The 17,618-nt window shown below is 38.9% G+C and overlaps 1 protein-coding gene across 1 annotated transcript in view; it reads left to right on the top strand.

The window, feature by feature from the left end:
• Nucleotides 1-4,703: 4,703 nt before the first annotated feature.
• Nucleotides 4,704-17,618, top strand: part of LOC141514671 (microtubule-associated serine/threonine-protein kinase 3-like) — a 46,792-nt gene continuing 33,877 nt past the window's right edge. Inside the window, exon 1 of the mRNA XM_074225648.1 lies at nucleotides 4,704-5,166. The gene's annotated coding sequence lies outside the window, so the exon portion shown is untranslated. The remainder of the gene's footprint in view (nucleotides 5,167-17,618) is intronic.

Genomic DNA, 17,618 nt, shown 5'->3' with positions numbered 1-17,618 from the left:
TTACATATTTTATCAAACAGTTTATATGACAATGGAATTAATTGTTCTTAAAATGTCCCTTGAGAAGATCATTTACGGTTTTCAATTTCTTTTTCTTTTTGGATAAAGTTCATTTAAGTATCTTGGTAATTCATATTTTTATAAATGCTCATCTATTGAATTTAGATTGTCAATTTTCTTGAAATAAAATTGGGCAAAATAGCTCCTAATAATTGCTTTAATTTTATCTTCATTGGTTATGTATTCACCCTTTCATTTTGATCCTGGTAATTTGGTTTTCTTCTTTCTTTTTTAAACTCAAGTTAGCCAATTTTTTTAATAAACTAATTTTTAGTTTTATTTATTGGTTCAATTTTTTTAACTTTCAATTTTATTGATCTCTCCTTTAATTTTCATAATTTTTATTTTGGTAATTTAATTGGGGATTTCATAATTTATTCTTTTCCTAGTTTCTGTTTTTTAGTTACCCAATTCAGTGATTTGTTCTTTCTCTTATTGATGTAAGTATATAAAGATATAAAATTTCCCCTAAGTACTGCTTTGGCTATATCCCACAAATGTTGTTATGTTGTTTCCAAAACCTTTAGGAAAGATTTTCCTTCATACCCAGAGTTTCTGAAGAGTGACTACCACTCTGAAGGCTCAAGAAACTCACTTTCCCTTTTCTTCTTCCCAACTCAGATATTACATCTTTTCTGTGTAATCCTACCTCCTTGTGATTTAAGAAAGTCAGCACACCATAAGGTGTGGGTTGTTTATAGGCTGCAGTGTTCCCTAAGTATCTACATGAGTACCTACCAAGTGTCACATGTAGCCTGTATCTTAGATTATAAGAAAATCAGTCATACTGAAACTGCCATACATGACTGCTGGTTCTGCCTTCTGGGGAAAAGTCAAACAAGTCTAATTATCCTACTACATAATAATCCATCAAATATTTAAAAACAGCTATCATATCCCCTTTTAGTATTTTCTACTTTGGACTAAATATGCCCCCTTCCTTCAACCAGTCATTATATTGCATGATTTTGAGTCTCTTCCACATCTTAGTCTCATCTTTGAACAATAGCTCCCACTTGTCAAAGTTCTTCCTAATCTTCCCACCTAATTTCAGTTGTGAAATTGATATTCTTTTTTTTTTTTTTTTTTTTTTTTTTTTTTTAGTTTTTGCAAGGGAAATGGGGTTAAGTGGCTTGCCCAAGGCCACACAGCTAGGTAATTATTAAGTGTCTGAATCCGGATTTGAACCCAGGTACTCCTGACTCTAAGGCCAGTGCTTTATTCACTACACCACCTAGCCACCCCAAAATTGATATTCTTAAAGCATAGGTCTGACCATGTCAGATCTCTGCTCCAGATACTTCAGTAACTTCTTTTGAACTCTAGGATACAATGCAAACTCCTCAACTTTAAAGACCTTCACATTCTGGCTCTAGGTTACCATCTAGGTGTAGTTTAAATTCTTTCCCTTCTTGTTCTCAACATTTGAGTAAAACTTGCCTCTGTTCTGTTTCCCATACAGCACATTTATCTCCCATCTCTGTGCCTTTTACACAGGCTAGTTATTCCCCATGCCTAAAATACTATTCCCCTTCCCCAATGCCTTTTAAAATACACAGATCTTTTCAAGGCTCATCTCAAGTGCCAACTCCTAGAGAAGACTTTGGGGTATTCTGATAAAGGAGCATCCTGTAGGTTGACATCAATGTTTACTAATATTTGGCTTTGGTCATTCACACTGTTCTGAATTCCCCAACTCTATTGTTCACTTTTGTCACTCCCCACTCACTCAGGGGAGATATGAGTCAGTGACAGATTGAGTCAGATAAACTCACAGTCTAGTCCAGCTTCTTAACTCCTGTTAGGAAGCTAATCTTTCAGCCCAGATCTCCATTTCTGCAACTGGCTTCTAATTTCTGTTTCAATTCCTTGGAATCGGGCACACAATTGACTCAGCATAGTTTTTTGCTTTGTTTTTGTTTACTTAGGTCCCAATCCAAACTACACCCCAGCTCTGGGAATTCTATTCACCATGCACCCATGTGATCTATCCTTTCTTTTAAGCCACAACATATTTAATGACTGCATAATTTATTTTCAAATATTTAATATGCTACCTTATGTTTGTCTTATTTCTTCGATATTGCAAACTTTAAAAGGGCAAGGGCCATACATTAAACTCCTGGAAGGCATTGTGGAATAGTGGAAAGAATGCTAATTCTGGATTTAAAGAATCTGGGTTCAAATCCTAGCTCTGTCATTGTGTGAACTATAGCAAGTTATGTAGCCTCTCTAGACTCCAGTTTCATCTGTAAAATGAGTGAGTTACACTAGGTCCCTTCTAAGTCACAAATCTATGATTCTCTTTCAGTTTCTGTAATCCTTAGTGTAAGTGCCTACAGCTACTCATTGCTTGACTTTCTGCTTGACCATTTCATTAGCATCACCCAATTTAGGATGAAAAGTCAGAAAAATCAGGAAACCCCATATGAAAGGATTTTGTGTTTTTCTTTATATTATCTAGCTATCCTGCTTCTCCTTTCTTGTGCTCATTAGAAGATTAAATGAGATAGTCTAAATAAAGCACTTTGCAAACCTTAAAGCATTATATAAATGTTGTCATAGTAATATTATTCAAAGAAATACCCACTCATCTGTGATACTAAAAATGATACTGCATTTCAAGCTTCCAACCAGTTAGTCACTATTTGACCAGCTTGGTGGTTCTTTTTCATTAGGAACTATTTATTCCTTACTGAAGTACTTTGTTATAGTTGGGATTTTTTTTTTGTATTTGAGTAATCCTGCCTGTATTTCTTTTACCCTCTTCTATGTGGAAACTTGCTTAATTCATATTTCCATGGACTCAGAATAAGGTGGTGCTGCTAGAAAATTGCCTTCCCTTCTCCATAGTGCTCCTTACTTATAGATATAATTCTCTTCAGCTTATTAAGAATGTGCTGGCTATCTTTGTGTCTTTAATATAACATGCAAAATGGAAGAATGAAAAGGCTCCTTCCACTTCAGGCAATCTACTTCTGTGATAATAATTTTCTCCTACCTTTCTGTAGCATTTTATAACTTGTAATACAAAGTGCTTTCATATTTATCATCTCATTCTGTTTTCCCAACACTTTTTTGAGATATTACCTTTGGCTGACATGAAGAATCAAAAATGATAGCTTTGAGATAGGTAGCAGAAGGGAGAATCTAAACTATGGAATACTTGCCATCATATTAATGATTAGATCCAGAACCCTAGACAGCCAGAGAGGAAATTTAAATACTTCTACTTTTTAAAAATGTTATTTGCAACATAAGTTGTTTATAGCATAGATTAGAAACACAATTCCTATAGCTGTCTAACAGTTACTTAGTAAATTTGACTTATCTTCTTTCTCACTATTCCCTAGTCATTCAAACCTGAATTACTAGAGATAAATGGGCATTTTCAAGTTGTTTCTCACTAGCTTTGATCTGCCTGACTGTTCTCAGGAAGGCTATATGATGAAGTGGAATGTAACCTAGATTTGGAGTCAGAGGACCTAAGCTTAGCTACTTTCTACTTGTCTTTTAAATTCCATGCAGTAGTCACTCTTCTTGGCTGTCTGGCCAGTTCTTTTTAACACAGTGCCTGTCATGGAGGCAGGACTAAACATTATTTCTTCATGCTAAAGACATGTCCTATATCCTTAAAAGACAGGACCTATATCCTTAAAAGTAGCCTGAAAGGGGGTGGCTAGGTGGTGCAATGGATAGAGCACTGGCTCTGGAGTCAGGAGAACCTGAGTTCAAATCCAACCTCAGACACTTAATAATTACATAGCTATGTGGCCTTGGGCAAACCACTTAACCCCACTGCATTGCAAAAAAAAAAAAAAAAAAAAAGTAGCCAGAAAGGCTGAGAGCATTTTTTTGTGGCATAGTTCTAATCTAACCCCTAAAGGAAAACTGGATTAGTTACAGAGTTCCCCAAGCAAAAGTATATAAAAAAAATACTATATCTGTTTCTTTTCAGAGAGTCAGTGTCTTTGAGGTTGCTGCTTAATGTTATTTAGATGGTGTCAATAAACAAAGAGTCAAGAGCTTTAGTTCTATTGTTTGACCTTTTTATAAATTGACCTTTCTTGGTTTTAGTTTCCTTTTCTGAAAAGTGATGCAGTCATAAGAAATGGTTTCCAAGGTCTCTTCTAGGTTTAAAACAGTCTGGGACTTTTTTTTTTCACCACACAAGGGCAAAGTATCTCTATTTCACAAAGGCTTATATGCTCAGCTCAAGTGAGATCTTTGTGAAGATAATCACAGTTATGGGGGCTACAAAGGAAGATTAGTTCTGACAATGTAAACCCTAGGAAGAGTAATGGTTTCTGATGTCCTTAGATAGCCTAATCTCTCCTCTTCATCATATTTTCCAGGGAAACATAGCACTTTCCAAAACATTTTTGAGATAGTGATGATCCTTACTTTAGGTTTCTGGAACACATAATTCATAAAACTGCACTATCTTAAGATCTGTCAGGTTGCAAAGAGGGTTTTTGCAAGGGACTGTTGAGAGTCACAGAGAGGTCATTGTATGACTGGGAATGCCCTAGCAGTCCTCTTGCCCAGGAACACCCTTGGCCTAATTTTCTGGGTTGGCTCTCTGGATCTTATCTGTTCCACTTGTTTGGCAGCTCCTGGAACATTGTGTGAGAGCACCTAGCCTGAGAAAGTATGCTTTCTAAGTTCACTGATCATCTACTGTCTACGAACACAGAAGCATTGTTTGATTGGCTGTTTGGAGAATGTTATGTGTATGGGAGGAAACCAGGAACTGAAAAGTGTATTTAAACTCTTGCTTGCTGCTAAATAGACGGAGAACTTGCTACTTTTGACTCCCTCCTCATTCAATGTTCGTCTGAGAACTTGACTTCAGCTGAACTGAGTCAAGCAATAGGTTACAATAGTTGCAAGTAATAGATTAGCCCGCTGGAACACAACAAATGGCACTCAAGTGTGGGGCTCAAAGGCTGAAACAAGCTGATTTTGGGACCATGTGACTTGAGTCCCGAAGAAGAACCCAGCAGAACCACGCATCAAAGGACCAAGACTTTGAGCCATCATACAAGCAAGGGGACAAAGCTTCCAGGTGACATCCCAGAGCAGAAGCCTTCGGAGAGGTAACAGGTTAGTTGTTATCATGGGGCAAACATTAGGGGTCTCTGAAAGGGACAGCAATGCCAGAATCATATATAAATTGATAAAAAAAAAAAAGACAAGAGTGCTCGGTAACCCTTAGAAAGATTAGAGAATTTCTGGAAGTAGCAGAAAAAGTATCCCCTTTGATTATATGAAGAAGGGAGTCTGGATCCAGACAGATGGAATATCAAAGAATACCAGGATATCAAAGAAACAAACCTGAAGAAGTTCCTTTTGTTATAAATGAATGAAAAGAAAAACCTGCTAGAGTGAGAGAAAATTGTATATTTTATTCACGAACCTTGCAAGATACACCTTACAAGATATGGGTACCCCTCTCCTAGGAGTGGGGCATACCTTAGTCTCAGGAGTCAGGTAATTTATTGTCCTCAGAAACTCTTTCCCCTCCCTCTTGGATGTTCATAGGCTCTCAGTTTGAGTTACAATCTAAGAGGTCCACCCATTCCATGGTCCTAATATGATCCCCCCACATCATCTGATGCATGATATGTTAATAAATCCCAATCCTCACAGTGTGTGGGTTAATATTCAATTACCTAATTGTGCAAACTCAGTTGCATTAGGTCAAGATCTCTAGGTCACTCTTTTGTTTTTTAGGTTTTTTGCAAGGCAAAGGGGGTTAAGTTGTTTGCCCAAGGCCACACAGCTAGGTAATTATTAAGTGTCTGGATTTGAACCCAGGTACTCCTGACTCCAGGGCCAGTGCTTTATCCACTTCGCCACCTAGCCACTCCTCTGGGTGACTCTTGACTGGCTGAGAACCAGTTTGGGGTTTGCTATCCCTGGAATGGGATTAGGAAAAACTCTTCCAGCCTTGTGATTGGCTGGGCCATTCCCCCTTTGTAATGGATTCCCTAAGGGCTCCCCTCCACACCCTGTGAAGACCAACACCCTATATTCCTCACACTCTAACAGTTTTTACTATATACAGTCTTATAAAAATGGACTTGAACACTCCTATTATTTTAAAGGAAACTAGGTCATTTACTGTAGAAACACAAATTACTCCCAAAAGGAAAAAATCTCCAGAGAGGGAGGAAAAAGATAGGCTCAGTACCAAGGATGTATCAAATACTGAGTACTTTTCCTAATCTAAAGGAGTTAGAACAAAGAAGTGTGGAGGAAATCGAAAGTAAAAGCAGGGTATATCTTCTTCCTCCAGGACCAGGAAAAGAAATAACTAATATCAAGGAACGTTTAGGATTAGTTCTACATCACAATGTAGTAGAGAAATTTCAGCATTACAGAATGCCATTGAAAAGGCCTGGAGGCAGGATGACAGTTTGGGAGATCTAGGAGTGAGTTTCAGTCATATCATATCATGTTATTGAGGAGCCAGATCCTGTTAATCCAGGAAATTTTAGGTGAAGACATGAGCCAGTAGACATAAAGGCAGTCAGAGATTTGTAGAAGGCTGTGGGGGAATATGGAGTGAGATCACCTTTGTCCAGTTACAACTGGATAATCTTACATACTCCATATTAACACCCAATGATTGGAAGCAGATAATTAGGGCATGTTTGTCACTCAGACAATCTGTCTTTTGGATGATGGAGTTTGTACAACAGTGCAGACAGATGGCCTTGAGGCATGCACAAGATCCCAATGCCACCACATATTGTGAACAATTAAGTGACACAGGTCAATTTACCAACAATGCAGATCAATTAAATTATGGGGTAGAAGGATTGCCATCTTTGTAAAGAATGCATGGGGACATATTCCAATACAAAATGAAAAGAAAGAACCATTTGCACTTATCAGACAAAGAAATGATGAGGCTTTTGTAGATTTCTTTGCCTGAATGCAGGTGGCAGTAGGGAGAACTTTAGGAGATGTAGCAGGAATAGATATATTAATAAAACAAATAGCATGGGCTAATGCGAATGCTGATTGTCAGAAAGCAATGACTGGCTTAAGAAGAGATGCCACCATAGAAGAAATGATTCAAAGACGTGACAGAGTAGGATCTCAGGTATATCATGCAGAATTGATGGCAGAGACATTTGCTAATATGCAAGTGAGGGATAAAGAGAAATGGATTTGCTTTGCTTGTGGAAAACATGAACATTTAACAAAAGAATGTCAGAGTGCCAAAATGGTCAGGGCACATCATCCAAAAACTCCATGCCCAAAGTATAACAGGATAGGATACTAGGCATCAGAATGTAAATGGGAGGGGGCAGCTATGTGGTGAAAGTATATAGAGCACTGGCCCTGGAGTCAGGAGTACCTGAGTTCAAATCTGACCTTGGACACTTAATAATTATAATTACCTAGCTGTGTGACCTTGGGCAAGCCACTTAACCCCATTTGCCTTACAAAAACCTAAAAAAAAAAAAGAATGTAAACAGGGAATGAAAAATAGTCTGACTATATATCAGTACTTTGCTCATGAAGCATTAAAAGGGGTTAGGAATAAATATAAAGATGTATATTTTTTGCACTATAAGGATGACATCTTGGTAGCTCATGAAAGTAGTGAAGTATTGGAAAAAATGCTACAAGATACCATAGCTGATCTGGAGGGATATGGGTTAGTCATAGCTCCAGAGAAAATACAAAGCACCCTCCTTTTCAATATTTAAGTTTTCAGGTAGATTCTACCACCATAAAAATCAAGCCTCCTGCATTAAACATAAAAAAGGTACAAGCATTAAATGATGTTCAGAAATTGATAGGTGATATACAGTGGATAAGACATCGGGTCAGGATTTCTAATGATCTTATGAAACCCCTATATGAAATGCTAAAAGGGGACAAGAATTTATTATCAAAAAGAGAATGGACTGCAGAGGCCAAATCTAGTATTCAGACTAATATGAAATTGATCCATGACAAACATAGTATAAGATTACATCATGTACAGGGCCTTGAGATAACTACTGTGGACATTGTAGAGTGTCCTACTGGAATTATACATCAAGGACAAGGCATTGTGGAATGGGTATATTTAAGTGTACAGGGAAAGAATGTGTTTGTTACAAACAAATGCTTGCAGTTTTCACCAAAAAAAAAGGCTAGAAATAGAGTGATAGGGATGTTTGGAAAAGAACCTGCAAAGATTTATGTTCCCTTAAGGATAGAGGTTATAGACAAAAGTATCAAAAACTTGGAAGAATGGCAAACTTTGGTGAATGTACCAATAACATCTAAATCATCATTGGTGATTAATAAGTTTTTCTCTTCATGGCCATGAATTGTGGAATGGAAGTGAAAAAGGAACCTGTAGATGGCATAAATGTTTTTACAGATGCAACAAAGAATAACAGAGCTTCCCTTTATATTCCAGATAGAAAGAGAAGGGATCAATTTATTACTCCATTTCAATCCACCCAACAAAATGAAATTCATGCAATAATACAAGCTGTGACACTTGATGAACCCATCAGTATCATCACAGATAGTAAATATGTTTGGAGTGTTATACAACATATAGAAACTTCCCGAATCAAGGACACTAATAACCAGAGTACTATTCAATTATTCAGAGAATTACAACTCTTGCTGAGACAGCACATTTATCCTCTATATTGCTTACATGTTAGGTCTCATACTGATGCTACAGGCCCTATAGTTGAAGGAAATGCTATTGCTGATGCTATGTTAACCTTTCCTATTTTTGAAGTTACTAAGGCTCATGATACATTTATCAGCATGATTATTGAGAGGTTTGTATGGGATTACTAAAGAACAGGCTAGAAATATCATGCTACAGTGGACTCATTGTGTACCTTTTCTCCTGAAAACATCAAAAGATTCCATGGATCCTAAGGGGATAGGTCTGAATTCTCTTTGGCAGATGGATGTTACTCATGTACCTGACTGAAGTATGTTCATGTCTGATGAACCTATTGTTGATACCTATTCAGGTTTTGTCTGGGCGATTCTACTAATAGGAGAAGCCTTTAAGCATGTAAGGTCTCATTTATTGCAATGCTTTTCTCTTGGTGGGCTTCCAGGAACTTTAAAGACTGATAATGGCCCAGTTATCTGGCTCCATCATTTAAAAACTTTTGTGTGGAATTTACTATGGCACATATACTGGAATTCCTTACAATCCCCAAAGGCGATGGGTGTCTGAAAGAATGAATTACATGCTAAAAATGGTGCTTCAAAAACAAAAAAAGGGGGGGAATATGTGATAAACATACCCTATTAGATTGAATTATGTAATTTACACTATAAATTTTTTTGAAATTTGATTCTAATTGGATTACTCCAGCAATGAAATTTTGAGGAATTGAATGGCATAATCTAAATAAGCAGGTAGTTCAAGAGAGTCAGCATGAGTACCCTATGCAGGAAAAAGTTATGTAGAAAGATAGGGAAGGGAAGTGGAAAGGATCCAACAGGGTGATAATCCTGAGGGCTAGGGTATGTTTGTATATCCACAGAAAATGGGAAAATCTGGGTTCCTGAAAGGAATGTCCCTATTATCATTGAAAAAGGGAACCAACATGAGAAAGAAACCCATACCATCCAAGAGACATAAAAACAGACCCCTCGAAGAGACTAAAGAAGGAGACAATAAGAACAGACTGTTGGAAGTGATCCAACTGATGCTTTTATTGGCTAAATTTTGTGTCAGCTGTTTATGGACAAGAGATGAATGGGACTCAATATTGGATTTATTTTGTGCATCCTCCTTGGGTTAGTGTAGCAACTTAGGAGAAAGACTTTTTCCGGGACTAGGAAATTTAGATTTCATCTTTTAACAAAGCTTGTGCTTATAAATAAATATATATATATATATATATATATATATATATATATATATATATATATATATATCTGTATTAGAGTAGCTAAAATAGAAGTTTATAGAGTTACTTAAGAATGCATTCAATTTTGATTAATTGGCTATTTCAAAATCTTAATGAATTTATAAGAGGTTCCTCAAGAAATTCTGATTGAAGGAGTGGATAAAGCACTGGCCTTGGAGTCAGGAGTACCTGGGTTCAAATCTGGTCTCAGACACTTAATAATTACCTAGCTGTGTGGCCTTGGGCAAGCCACTCAACCCCATTTGCCTTGCAAAACTAAATAAATAAATGAAATAAAAAATAAAAGAAATTCTGATTGATTATAAAAGTTATTTTTTTAATTGGTTCATTCAAAATATAAGAAATATGTATATATGTGTAATTAAACATCAATGGGACATTTTCACATCTCTACTGGCCTAGAGAAGTGGAAAAAATGTTTCTGTACTCTGAGATCTGGTACCAGGCAGGGTATCAATCTCAGCTTGGTAATTTTTACACAAAAGAGTTGTTTCTGTGTGTTTGTACCTCTGTGTGTGTGTGTAATTCAGATCTGAAATAATTTGATTGTTTTGTGTTATTAAGCAAAACAAGATCTCCTTCCTGATCATGCTGGGCAAGATATTATTGACTGGTATGATAAACTCCCAAGTCTCACAACCACTTAGAACCTTCTCTTGCATAGTGTCTCTTATACACCCTCTTGCGGGTGGCATACATAGAGGAAATTTGCCTCAAAAACAAAAAGGGGGAATTGTAAGGGACTGTTGAGGGTCACAGAGAGGTCATTGTGTGACTGGGAATGGCCTAGCAGTCCTCTTGCCCAGGAATACCCTTGATCTAATTTTCTGGGTTGGCTCTCTGGATCTTCTTATTTGGCAGCTCATGGAACATTGTGTGAGAGCACTAAGCCTGAGAAAGTATATTTTCTGAGTTCACTGATCATTTACTGTCTATGAGCACAGAAGCATTGTTTGATTGGCTGTTTGGAGAATGTTATGTGTATGGGAGGAAACCAGGAACTAAAAAATGTATTTAAACTCTTGCTTGCTGCTAAATAGATGGAGAACTTATTATTTTCAACTCCCACATCATTCAATGTTCGTCTGAGAACTTGACTTCAGCTGAACTGAGTCAAGCAATAGGTTACAATAGTTGCAAGTAATAGATTTAGCCAGCTGGAGCACAACAGGTTTTTCTCATCAACTGTAGCTATATAATTTCCTGAAACTGTTCTGAAAATCTGATACATTTCTAAGCAGTTGATCTACTATTTTTCCATTCATTCCATGAGTGAGCTGAACTCCACATCAGAGAAATTCTCCAAAACTGTACTAGATTGGGAATATACAAGCAAGGAAACTAGTGCTGAAGAGTGAGACAATTAATATTTGTTTCCTCTTTAATCTATCAAAACAATTTTCTCGGGGGGCAGAGCCAAGATGGCGACAAGAAGGGATCCAGTTTTAGGAGCTCTCTGATAAAACTCATCAGCTAAGGACTCTAACTAAACTTTCAAGAGACAGAACCCACAAAGGGACCCAGTGAGGCAGTTCTCCTACTCAAGGTAACCTGGAAAAGAGCAGAAAGACTCTGCTCCCCGGATGGGAGGGGCGGCCCGCCAGAGGGGTGGCCCGCCAGAGCCAAAGAACTTCAGCATCCCGGAGGCAGCCCCAGGGCACTGGGAGCCACGGCTCACAGCAGCGGGGGAGTCTCCTGAGCTGCACCCTGAGGAGCACCTGGCACAAAGTGGGGGAACAGCAGGGACCCTCTGCCAGAGTGAGCACGTGGAGCATAGCCTTCAGGGCACACAGAGAGCAGCTTGGTCTTTCTGCAGTCCAGACCCAGAAACAGAAGTAGGCAGAGCCGGTAAGCAGGAGCCTCCAGGGCATGAGCCCATTGAGCTGAGGGAGGGGAGTGAAGAGAGACTGTGAGCTCGGTCCTCTGCCTCTGGAATGGGACTCTGGGGCTCTGACCACATTCAGATCCTGATCACAGTCTAGGCCCCTCCCCAATAGAACAGCAGCCCCCCCCTCACCTCAGCCCCTTGGCAGAGGGAGGTGCTTATGGTCATACACAGACCAGGAGGGAGGACAGAGCCTCACACACTGAGACCCTTGTGGGAGTGTCCCAAAAGCTCAGGAAGCACCCCCAAACCAGGTCCAGGCTGGGAAAATGAGCAAGCAGAGAAACAAAAGGAAGACTATTGAGAAATATTTTGCAAATGAGCCCAAGAAGGATCAAAATACTCAGTCTGAAGATGAGGAAGCACAAGCTCCTGCAACTAAAGACTCCAAGAAAAACAGAAATTGGGCTCAGGCTATGACAGAGCTCAAAAAAGACTTTGAAAATCAAATGAAGCAGTTGGAAGAAAAACTGGGAAAAGAAAGGAGAGAGATGCAAGAAAAACATGAAAATGAAGTCAGCAGCTTAGTCAAGGAAATCCAAAAAAATGCTGAAGAAAATAGCATGCTAAAAACCAGCTTAGGTGAAATGGATAAAATAGTTCAAAAAGTTATTGAGGAGAAGAATGCTTTTAAAAGCAAAATTGGCCAGATGGAAAAAGAGATAAGAAAACTCTCTGAGGAGAACAAATCCTTCAGACAAAGAATAGAATTCAGAGAGATTGATGAATTTACCAGAAATCAGGAATCAATACTTCAAAACAAAAAAAATGAAAAATTAGAAGAAAATGTGAAATATCTCATTGAAAAAACAACTGATATGGAAAACAGACTTAGGAAAGATAATTAGAAAATTATTGGAATACCTGAAAGTCATGATCAGGAAAAGAGCCTTGACATCATTTTCAAAGAATTACTACAGGAAAATTGCCCTGATATTCTAGAAGCAGAGGGCAAAATAGAAATGGAGAGAATCCACCGAACCCCCTGAGAAAGAGATCCTAAAAAACCAACCCCTGGGAATATTATAGCCAAGTTCCAGAACTCCCAAGTCAAAGAGAAAATATTACAAGCAGCCAGAAGGACACAGTTCAGATATCGTGGAGCTGCAGTCAGGATCACATAGGACTTAGCAGCAACTCCATGGAAGCTCGTAGGACTTGGAATACAATATACCGGAAGGCAAAAGAGCTTAGAATGCAGCCAAGAATGTACTACGCAGCAAGGCTGAATGTCCTCTTCCAGGGAAAAAGATAGACTTTCAATGAACCAGGGGAATTTCAAAGGTTCCTTTTGGAATGGCCAGAGCTGAACAGCAGTTTTGATCTTCAGATACAGGACTCAGGTGAAGCATGGAGATTGGAGGAGAGGGGGGAAATATGAGGGACTTAATGAGGATGAACTGCATGTATTCCTGCATAGAAAAATGACACTGATAATACTCATATGAACCTTCTCAGTTAATGGAGCAGGTAGAGAGAGCTTTTATAGTTGAAGCACAGGAGAAAGCTGAATTCGAAGATAAAATATGGTGTAAAAATGGAGTCAATAGAAAAAAAAAGGGAAATGGAATGGGAGAAAGAAAAAGGAGAGGGGGAATGGTCCAAGATATTTCACATAAGATTTTTTTTTTATTACAATGAGCTATTGCAATGATATGGAAGGGGGCAGGCAAGGGGGAATGAGGGAAACTTTGCTCTCATCAGAGATGGCTAGGAGAGGAAACAGCATATATACTCAATGGGGTATAGACATCTGGAGTAAGAAGGAGGGGGGAGCAGGGGGAAGGGGTGGGGATGTGAATAAGGGAGGAGAGGATGGACCATGGGGGGAGAGTGGTCAGATATAACACATTTTCTTTCTTACTTTTTGCAAGGGGCTGGGATTGGAAGGCCTGCCCAGGACCATAGGGCCAGGTGGATCTTGGGCCTCAGGGGTGGTATGGAAGCTCAGGGCTTCTTGGCCCCAGGATCAGGGGTCTGTCTGCTGTGCCAGTCAATGACCCTACAGCAGAGTCGGAGTGAAAGGAGAGAGAAAATAGAGTACATGGTAGTGGAGAAATAAGAAAGGAGGGAGTTCCAATCAGCAGTGGCAACGGTGGAAAAATGTGGAAGTAACTTTTGTGATGGACTTATCATAAAGAATGAGATCCACCCATGACAGAGTTGTTGGTGTTGGAACAAAGACTGAAGCACATTTTTTGTTATTATTATTTGGGGGAGGGTGCAGGGCAAGTGGGGCTGGATGGCCTGCCTGGGGCCACATAGCGGGGTGTTCTTTGGGTGTCTGGGACTGGATTTGGACCCAGGTGCTCCTGGCTCAAGGACCAATGCTCTGTCTGCCACCCAGCCACCCCTACTATTATTACTATTTTATTTTATTTTGGGTCTTTTTTTTTCTTTTGTTTTTTGCAGGGCAGTGGGGATCAGGTGGCTTGCATGTCACACAGCTGGGTGATTGTTGCGTTTACGAGGCTGAATATGGGCTCGGGTGCTCGTGGCTCCAGGGCTGGTGCTTCGTCCATTGTGCTACCAGGCCATACCTACAATTATTACTATTATTTTTTTTTTAATTTTAATTTTTTTCTCTCCCCTTTACTTTTTTCGCCCAAGCAAGTCTATCTATATTCATGGGGGAGGAGGGGTATTTTGTTTACTTGTACACAAGAATATTTTATTAGTATAAAAAAACATTTGTATGAAATGAGAATAAAAAAAATAAAGAAAAAAAGAAAAAGAAAAGAAAAGAAAACAATTTTCTCTGTTTCATACCTTCTCTCCTAATCTGTGGTTTGCACTGCTTTCTAACACCTAAATTCCCCTAAACCAAAACAACCAAAACTACTTCTTCCACCCACTCTCTCTTTTGTTTCATTAAAGGGGCCCTCTCAAGTTTAGAACAACACTCACAGAAAAGTTCAATCCTCAAGAATGAAGGTCGATCAGTTTATGAAATCCTGAATGCTCTGGATAAACAGAAGACATCTAAATGTGTTCTCATGAAATATTGAAGATTTCCTTAATATCTGAAAGAGGTAGCTCTAGGACCAATAAAAAGAAGGGATTATTTTAAGAATGTGCAAACAAGTTATGGAACTTTTATTTCTAGGAATGATAAAAGTTAAAGAAAAGTATATGTTTGAGGAAAATTAAATAAATGACACAGTAGATTATTAGGGGGGGAGTCTATTTGGGGGAACCTGGTATCTGAAGAAAGTAGGGAAACCCTTTTGCTCTGTTCACCCTCATGTTAAAGCCCCCAAAAAAATCTCATTAAGCTTAAATCTGGATGGTCTTCTCAAAGCAGCCCCACCCCTATTATGTCTTTTTGATATAAGAAACTCACAAATACAAATTAACAAAGACTTTTAACAGCAGAAACTTATAAATACTATTATAGGAAGGAAGTAGGGACTTAACATGAAAGCAGCCTGTGGGACTGCCAAATTGGCATTTCACATTTTCCCTTACCTCTGCACTGTCCAATTTCCATCACATCTGTGTCCTGGCCAGCCAGACTTGGCTTGGGGTCATACCACTGCTGGATATGATCATCTTTGGTGAGAAATATAGGGTTGCAGAGCACTCTTCCTGTTGTAAACTTTACCTGAGGGACCTATGAACTCTACAGAAAGAGAAAAGAAATAAGGAGACAAGCTGGGGAACTCTGAAACTCACAAGATTGCCTCCAAGGCTGAATATCTCCATCTCAGGATTGTTGTTTGGTCACAAGTGAGGCTGGTAACTTAGCACAGCACCCCTCACTCAAATACAGTTCTTGTGCTTGTCTTGTCATCACCTCCCTGATGTCATGGTCCTCTTCGAGAATGAAGGAACACAAGAGCCCAAAGGCTCAGTATCAGCCTCACCCAAGTTAATACATGAGTTTTATATGCCATGAGCTCACAGTTTCCATGCTGCCAGAGTGATGAAGGAAAAGCCCTTCCTCTAACTAACCTCTTGGATTGATTATGGAAGAAAAGCTACTTTCCAACACATTTTGGAGAGTTGATAGAAGAGACAGGGTGAAATATGTCTCACTTTTTGAACTGGTGCAAAACCCTGCCACTATAACAGGATGGAGGAGAAAGAAAAAAATCAAGAGCCACCTAGGAATGTTGACTGCAGTATCCCAAAGCATCAAACCATTCCATGATGAGCCCTGGAAATTGTCAGGGGAGCCCAGTACACTCTCCAATGAATGACCCCTGCAGCTCCATCCCCATGTCTAATACATTATGCTCCATCCAATCTTACCCTCATTTATCAAATGAATGGGGGAAAAATACACAAGGGCTAAATAATCAGAAGGTTGGGGGTTGATCATGGCATGACTGCAAGGAATTAAGTTGAGGAAATTGAGGAAGAAGAAATTTTCTTGGAAGACTTCTTTGAGGAGGGAAATATTGAGCAGACTTTTGAAATGAAGGACTGAGTAGATTTGGGGAAAGTAGAAGCTTCTGTGAATGGTAATTTGGACAGGTAAAGTTTTGGGTTGTTTCAGAGGCATGAGTTAAGGTAAGTAGGTTGCAAGACACTGTGTGTCAAGTTTCTTCTATGTTCATATCCTCTGTGCCTGGAAAAAATTCTATTGTCTTGCTTATAAAACATTTCATTGTATCTATTATGGAATTCAAAGATGCAAAGTAATCAGTCTGGATAGTACATTTGGTCACTTCTGGTAGATTGAAAGTTCTTACTATTACATATGAAATACTAGTATCCAGGTACATATACTAATATAGATGTAGTTGATTGTGAGTTTTCCCCATTCTTTGTGTTTATATTACATGTGATCCTATGTATCTGCATATTTCCTATTGCTCAGCAGAGTGGGAGCACCCCAGGACACTTCCCCCTCCCCTACTTTCCCAGGATCTAAATACAAGATTTCATTTCAGGGTATTGATTGACAGTGTGACTGGTGTTTGTTTTCCTGTCTGATCCTGAGCATGACCTAGAAATCTGATAATGATGTTTTGCTTGCCACTATTGCTTTTATAACTATTTAACAAAAATTAATACCCATCTCACGAATGCCTCTGATTAATGTCCCAGATGTGAGTTTCTTGCCAGGTAGGTCCTATGTAAACAACGGTCCTGAGATTTCTTGGATTTTTTTGCTTGGGTAGGCTGCTCCTCTCTTCACCTGGCTGACTCTAAACTGCTTTCTCTGTTCTAAGTATGGTCTTCTGGACTGAGAGATAGTACAGAGTAGAAAAAAGTATGCTTTCATTGAATCTACAGTGATTTAACTTCTTGGAATCTTACTAGCAACCAGAAATCAGCAAAGTGAACTATCTACTGCTAACTCTTGCCATAGTAGCATTACCCTATTCTTCAATAGGAAACCTAACTTATGATCATGACTGATTTTCCATGTTATTTCTTCTAGGAGAAGAAAATTTTAATTATTGAAAAAAGGGCAGGGGAGCTCCTTCCAAATGAGCCTTTCTCAATTCCTGACCAAAGCAAAAGCAGAGAAAAAGAAAGCAAGAACCTAGTGGCAGTTTGAAACTCTCTAGGAGATAAATATAAAGGGAGATGTAACAAGGGTAATTAGCAGAGGTATTCCATAAACCCCTTCAAACCCAAAGGACCAGGGAACTTCTCATAGAGCTGAAAATGCTCTAGTCCCAGGCTAAATGCTATGTGCAGCACAACTCCTAATTGGCCCTTGGGTTTCCATGATCCATATGGAGGCTCTATCCCTCTTTTGAGTTCATCACATTGGGGTTCTGTCAGTCCTC

This window comes from Macrotis lagotis, chromosome 2, assembly GCF_037893015.1.
Source record: "Macrotis lagotis isolate mMagLag1 chromosome 2, bilby.v1.9.chrom.fasta, whole genome shotgun sequence".
NCBI classification, from domain to species: domain Eukaryota; kingdom Metazoa; phylum Chordata; class Mammalia; order Peramelemorphia; family Peramelidae; genus Macrotis; species Macrotis lagotis.
The sequence above is the reverse complement of the archived record's forward strand: the minus strand, read 5'-3'. Positions and strand labels throughout refer to the sequence as shown.